Source organism: Urtica dioica, chromosome 5 (assembly GCF_054948205.1).
Source record: "Urtica dioica subsp. dioica isolate 48M chromosome 5, U.dioica_male_clone48M_v1_H2, whole genome shotgun sequence".
NCBI lineage: Eukaryota > Viridiplantae > Streptophyta > Magnoliopsida > Rosales > Urticaceae > Urtica > Urtica dioica.
This window is the reverse complement of record NC_142760.1, coordinates 23,407,292-23,414,840: the sequence shown is the minus strand read 5'-3', so window position 1 is coordinate 23,414,840 and position 7,549 is coordinate 23,407,292.

Genomic DNA, 7,549 nt, shown 5'->3' with positions numbered 1-7,549 from the left:
TCTTCTAGGTATCTTCCGAATGTACTGAATTGACCAGTGCACTTCTAGAGACAAGATAAGAACAAACCATTTAACCTCTTATGTCTCGAAGTCACTATGTATGAATTGCATCGTGCTTACCTTAATCCTGAAATGAGACATGTCATTTCACACCTTAGTATTCTCATTTGAGAAAGTCAGAGTTCGGACTCACTATGTGATTCCGAACAAGGCCTATTGGTGAAGTACTAAGTTGTGAGTATGTCATGAGTAACGTTGTGAAGTTCTCATAGATATGGAATTCATGTACAAGATTGCTGAAATGCAATGTATATCACCTCATGCTTTGTTCCTTGGAGTGTGAATAAATGAACTGGCCAGTGTCCAAATTGAGTCCTGACTCTTTTGGATGAAACAATGTGACTTGTTAGCTCCTCGTCAATACATTGTTTCTAACTTATTCACAAGCGACAAAGGAGTTGAGGAAATAACAGCTAGAAGGGTAAAATGGTAATTTTGTAAATCCCGACTAGCTGATGATATTCATGAAGGGTAAACACTGATAATATTCTGTGTATCCGCTCATTACAATTAGGTTGAATTCTTGAGTAGATAATAAGTTCATTTGAACCGAGAGATTTTCAGTGTCAACTCTTTAGTGGAGTCAGTTGACATTAAGCTAAACTTGGAAAAGGTTTGTGAACTTTTGAGTCCAAGTATTTAGCTCAAGCTTTGTTCATTTGGATCCATGAGGTCGCTGTCACGAATCACATCGAGTAGGAATAGTTAAACTGGAAGCTAAGTCAAAACAAGAACGAAAATTGTCAAAAGGGTATTTTTGTCTTTTGAGACGAAGGATGAAATGGATGTCAATAAATTTTTTGACAGGTTCATTTGATGACTTAATGTCACTCGGCCATATTAAAATAATTGGGCCTTGTGAATTAATTTCATTTCATAAGAATTTTATTGAAAATTCTTAATGGGCCTTTTTCATGTTGTCATGAACAAATGAAGAAGCTTCTAGAAGCTCCTTCTAGACTTGAAATGGGCGCCCAACATACCCATAGGAAGAGTGAATATTTTTTGCATAAATGTATCAAGATACTTGCCAAAAGAAAAAGAGGAAACAAATTTCCCATGCTTGAATAGGTAATTTCGGCCAAGGCAACCAAGAGAGAACAAAAGGGGAAACTAATCCCTTGAGGATTTGCTTGAGTTGGGCGCCTATCTTGGATAGGAATGGGCAATAAAAGATTGCTCGTAAAGGCTTGGAAAATAAGTGGAAACTACTTCTTTCAAAGGCCAACCCTTCTTCTATAAATAGGACCCTCATTCCTCTCATTCTATTCATTCCACATAAGTTAGAGATTGAGAGCCTCTCTCTCTAGAACTTGTGGTTGCCGCCCCTTCCTCTCTCTCTCTCTAGTTTATTTTCGATTTTTCTTGTTTTGGCACCTAGGTCCTCACTCGACCTAGTGTTTAGCTCTGCGACTTCAAGACTCGTTCTTAAGTCGTAGTGTTTAAAAGTGCCCACACACTAATTCCTTTTTATCTCGAGTGATTTAGTGATAGAAACTTTCGTGGTTGCTCGAGGTGCTGAGGAAAGAAAGAGAGACGTGCTGCGAGGGGAGACGAACGTTGCAACCTTTTTTCCAAAAACTTCTCAAAGTTCAAGCGTCTAAAAACGTTAGTAAACTTCTATGCTCATCATAGTTTTATTTACATGTGCTTGCTCTTGTCTAGGTTAGTAAAAACTGGTTTTACTTATAAAAGAAATTTTTTGAAATTCCGCCGCTTACCGAAGCGTTAAACTTTTTCTCAAACCCTAGATCGTTTCCAACAAATGGTATCAGAGCTATGGTCAAACATTAGCATGTACATGTATTTAAAAATATGAGCTTGAAAATCGTTTTCGAAAGTTTACTAATTTTGTGACAAGTTAGAATTGTTTTCTTAGATTTTTTTTAATTTATTGCTCATACCTTTAAATTAAAAATCATGTTGATTTTCTATGAGTTTGGGATGATATTAAAACACATTAGAATCAGTTCTAAAAGTTTTTTATTTTTTATATTGAAAAACGTGTTTTAAAGGTTTGAGAATTTTCGAGTAAAATTTTGTGACTAGTTATATTGTCTTGCTAGTTTCGTTTATTTACTTGAATCGTTTTATGTATGTTGTTATTTCTTTTATAATATGTTATTACCTTGCTAATAAAACACAAATAAAAGCTTTAACAAGCTTCATAAAACGTTCCGTTACACTCGATTCTTTTTCACACCTAAAAAGGACCAAGCTTTAATTATTTCTTTTTCTTCGAGCTGGAGTAAAAGCCGCAGTAAAAGTGGCATAACTCTCTGCTCAGAAATATAAATTTAATAATTATTGAATCAAATTAAAGCTCTGTCTGTCCTCTGTCCAATGCCACCAATTTCAGGTAAAAAGGACATCGGAGCCGTCAGTTATGGCGATTTTACTCCGAGGTGCGCGGCTGTTCCGAAACTCCAGTTTTTAGAATTCCGGATTTTCAGCCCCACTACCATAAGTTATAGAACTCTAATGAGAAAAATTTCTGGAGCAAATTTTTTTTTTCATAAGATTATAAACATGATGTGTAAGATTAAAATGTTTTGATTTTTGAAAGTTTAATTGAAATTGAATTTTTACAAAACTAGTTTGAATTTTGAAAAACCGTTTTCACTTTCAAACTTGAAAAATATTTTGTCATCCAAATCAAATAAATTTTCAAAATGTTTTCAAAACTATATCTATATCACATATGTTCAAAATCTATATGCTCTTGAAAATTTGAGTTGGAGGTCTCCTTGTAGACAAGCCGAAAAATAAAAAGATGTGTAATCTCAAACTTTCAAGTGTTCGAGTGAGTTGTGTTGTCGCACGAAAATGAACAACTATTGAAAACCTCGGGCGGTTTGATCCAAGGCCGGACCAAGTGATCGCACCCGGGCCAAGAGTGTGAACTCAATAGTCTCGAGCTAGGGTTTTCTCCGATCAACCCGCCTCTCGGGAGAGGTAGGGGGTGAGGAGGAGGAGTAACTGTGCCTTGGCTGTCAGTTGCCTACGTACCCGTGCGTGGGATCAGGTCAGAACGTAGTTCAGGCGTATGTGACGCAGTATGAGGCGTGGAACCTCGGTGGAGAAGCGTGCTCGACGAAGGAGACGAGGCGCGAGAAGTCCTCGGCAGCGTCTCAGAACCTCGGAGATCGCGTACGCATCTAGCGTGTTAGACGCGCGAGGGGAACTCTAGTCGAGAACCCTAGGGGCGTGCTTGAGCACCGGAGAACGTTCGGTCAGAGGGAGCGACGTCCGGGAAGTCCCCGTGAGTGCTTCGGAACCTCTGAGAATGAGGGAGAGAGAGTAGAGAAACTGCTTCAGGCCAAAAATGGCATCAATAGAAGCAGAGAAGAGTAAGAAATCGAGCGTGTCGATAGGAGATGAAGGGATCCTCTTCCCCTCAATGAGAGGGGGTTTATATAGGTGTTTGAGGACCCTAAGGGGGTCCTTTGGCGTCCATGTGGGACTAGGAACGCGCCCCTTTTCAAGAGGAGGCGCACAACCCGCGGCGCACAAGGCGCGGCGCACGACCCGCGGCGCGCGGCGCACAACCCGCGGCGCGGCCTTGTCCGGAAGCGGCGCGCGACCCCCGGCGCACGGCGCGCGGCCCTGCCGGCGCGGCGCGCGCTGGGCTTCGTTTCTGCTGGCTTTTCGCGATCGTCTCGCTTCCGGGCCCGTTGAGCTATTGTGGGCATGGTATTTTGGGTTTATGACAAAAATGTTTGTTTGACGGATAGGACTCGAGTTGATGCTCGAGTCGAGGAGAGATCCTCGACTCGAGGAGACCGACTCGAGGCTCAACTCAAGGAGCGAGGCTCGACTCGAGGAGACCAACTCAAGGCTCAACTCGAAGAGCGAAGCTCGACCCGAGGGGACCGACTCAAGGCTCAACTCGAAGAGCGAGGCTCGACTCGAGGAACCGACTCAAGTCTCAACTCGAGGGGCTAAGCTCGACTCAAGGAGTCAAGAGTTTGGACGAGGGTTTGGAGGCTTGCAGCTCTTCAGGAACTCCGGCCTGACCATCGGCCCTTTGAGCGACGTACCTTCTTGGTGTCTCGGGATTTCCGAAAACGACCGACAACATTAGCCCCCCAAGTTCGTCGCTCGGGAGGTTCCTAGCGATGAACTTTCTATCCTTCTAGTTGGGTGTTTGAGGAAAATATTTCCCATGTCCCGTCACCCGAGGAAAAATCTTTTCCTCTTCTCTTTTTTTTTTTTTTTTTTTTTTAAGGGGGGCCGCGCGGCGCGCGCCCTGGACGGCGCGGCGTGCGGTCTGTGCAGCGTGACCCGCGCGGCGCGCGGCGCGCCCCGTGCGCGGGGCTGGTTCGCCTTGCGCGGGGGAACTCCGACGTTTTGGAGTTTTTCTTCCGTTTTTGCTCCTTGTGGGAGTAGGATTTCGACTCCTACCCCCCCAGAAGTCTATAAATAGACCCCCCCTTCTCTTTATTCCTCACTTTATTTTTTCTCTCTTCTCTACGCTTGTTTTCTCTTTTTTACGCTTGCATTGTGGGTGTCCCTCCGCTTTTCTCAACTAAGAGTCCCGAGATTGATTTCTCTCTCTTGTTTCAGGGTTCTGAACATACAGAGGATGATCTCTTCGCGAGATCAGGGTATTTTTGGATCCATGAGGTCACTGTCACGAATCACATCGAGTAGGAATAGTTAAACTGGAAGCTAAGTCAAAACAAGAACGAAAATTGTCAAAAGGGTATTTTTGTCTTTTGAGACAAAGGATGAAATGGATGTCAATAAATTTTTTGACAGGTTCATTTAATGACTTAATGTCACTCGGCCATATTAAAATAATTGGGCCTTGTGAATTAATTTCATTTCATAAGAATTTTATTGAAAATTCTTAATGGGCCTTTTTCATGTTGTCATGAACAAATGAAGAAGCTTCAAGAAGCTCCTTCTAGACTTGAAATGGGCGCCCAACATACCCATAGGAAGAGAGAATATTTTGTGCATAAATGTATCAAGATACTTGCCAAAAGAAAAAGAGGAAATAAATTTCCCATGCTTGTATAGGAAATTTCGGCCAAGGCAACCAAGAGAGAACAAAAGAGGAAACTAATCCCTTGAGGATTTGTGGGCGCCTATCTTGGATAGGAATGGGCAATAAAAGATTGCTCATAAAGGCTTGGAAAATAAGAGGAAACTACTTCTTTCCAAGACCAACTCTTCTCCTATAAATAGGACCCTCATTCCTCTTATTCACAAGCGACAAAGGAGTTGAGGAAATAACAGCTCGAAGGGTAAAATGGTAATTTCGTAAATTCCGATTAGCTGATGATATTTATGAAGGGTAAACATAGATAATATTCAGTGGATCCGCTCATCATAATTTGGTTGAATTCTTGAGTAGAAAATAAATTCATTTGAACCGAGAGATTTTCAGTGTCAACTCTTTAGTGGAGTCAGTTGACATTAAGCTAAACTTGGAAAAAGTTTGTGAACTTTTGAGTCCAAGTGTTTAGCTCAAGCTTTGTTCATTTGGATCCATGAGGTCACTGTTACAAATCATATCGAGTTGGAATAGTTAAACTAGAAGCTAAGTCAAAACAAGAACGAGACAAGTTTTACGAAAATTGTCAAAAGGGTATTTCTGTCCTTTTGGACGTAGGACGAAATGAATGTGAATAAATTTTTTGACAAGGTCATTTGATGACAAATGATACTTAAAACACTCAGCCATTAATAGTTTATTGGGTCTTGAGGATTAATTTCATTTCATAGAATTTTACTTGAAAATTCTTAATGGGCTTTTCTTATGTTGTCATGAACAAATGAAGAAACATCTAGAAGCTCCTTCTAGAAGCTCAAATTTCGTCCAACCCAAGGAAAATAAGGCTGAATTTCGTTCATGCCATAGTGGGAAAGAGATTTTATTTTTTGCATTAATGTATGAAGATACTTGCCAAAAGAAAAAAGAGGAAACAAATTTACTCTAGAGGAAAGTGCAATTTCGGCCAACTAAGAGAGAAAGCAAATGAGGAAACAAATCCAAAGGCTTCTAGAAGTTCATTTGGACGTGCAAGGGGTATGAGGAAACTACCTTTTGAATGTAATCCTCCTCCTATAAATACCCTACCTCATTCCTCTCATTTGAATCATCCAACATAAGTTAGAGATTGAGAGACTCTCTCTAGACATTGTTGGCCGACTCCTCTCCCTCTCTCTCTAGTCAATTTCGTTTTTGTTTTGGCACCTAGGTCCTCATTTGACCTAGTGTTTTAGCTCTTCGACTCTAAGACTTGTTCTTGAGTCGTCGTGTTTAAAAGTGCCCACACACTAATTCCTTTCTTTCTCGAGTGATTCTTGTGATAGAAACTTTCGTATTTCTCCCAGGTCTCGAACGTGGTCGTGGGTCTTGAGGCTTTTGACGAGCATAACGTCAACGTAGATCTTTATAGTCGATACAGATCCGCCATTTCTCGTTTGGCTTCTTGACCATCACCACGTTGGACACCCACTTGGGGTGTTCCGCCTACCTGATGAAGTCGGCGGCGAGAAGTTTGTCGACCTCTACACCGATGGCTTGGTATCTCTCCCCGCTGAACGTTCGCCGCGGTTGGACGCGTTCGGCCACTCTTTTGTCGTCGTTGAGACGATGAACCATTATCTCAGGGTCGATCCCTGGCATGTCGGCGTGTGTCCACGCGAAGATGTCCTTGTTCTTGAGGAGGAAGGTGGCGAGCTGGTCTCGGACTTCGGCCGGGAGCTGGGCGCCTAACCTGACCACCTGGTCGGGTTTGACGTCGTCCAACACGACGGGAATAAGGTCGTTCGGTGTCTCCACCTTTCGACGCTCGACATCGTCTCTCTGGTCCAGTTCTCCGAAGATTCCTCCTTTCCCTATTTCGCACGGGAACTTGTCCCCGAGTTGGAAGACGGTGCTCACCATTTTTCCCTTTTCTTTCTCGTCAACGCCTTGGATGTAGCACATCCTCGCCATTGATTGGTCTCCCAACATTATGGCTATCCCTTTGTCCGTCGAGAACTTCATCATCAGGTGGTAAGTGGAAGTGATGGCCTTCAACAAGTGGAAGTGAACTTCATCATTATGACATTGTAGGCGGAGGGTTGGTCCACGACCAAGAACGGTACGATGTGGGTGACCTCGAGCCCCCCGGTGTCCCGAAGGTCACCGGGAGGTCAATGGTTCCCTCCGTCATGACCTTCTCCCCGGAGAAGCCGAAGAGCGGAGTTGAGATCGGGGTCGGTCTCATCCCAGATAGCTTCATCCTGTCCAGCGACGCCTTGAAGATTATATCGGCGGAGCTCCCATTGTCGATTAGGATTCTCCGGACGAGGTTGTTGGCGACCGGGGCTGAGACGACTATCGCGTCATTGTGTGGGTGGAGGACTCGCGCTGCCTCTTGGCCAGTGAAGAACATGGACTCGAACGGGGCCGGAGGAGGAGCCTCGTACGTGTGGTTGATGTAGTGCGCTATTTTCCCTTGGAAAACTTCGCGCGCGTACTTCTTCCTTT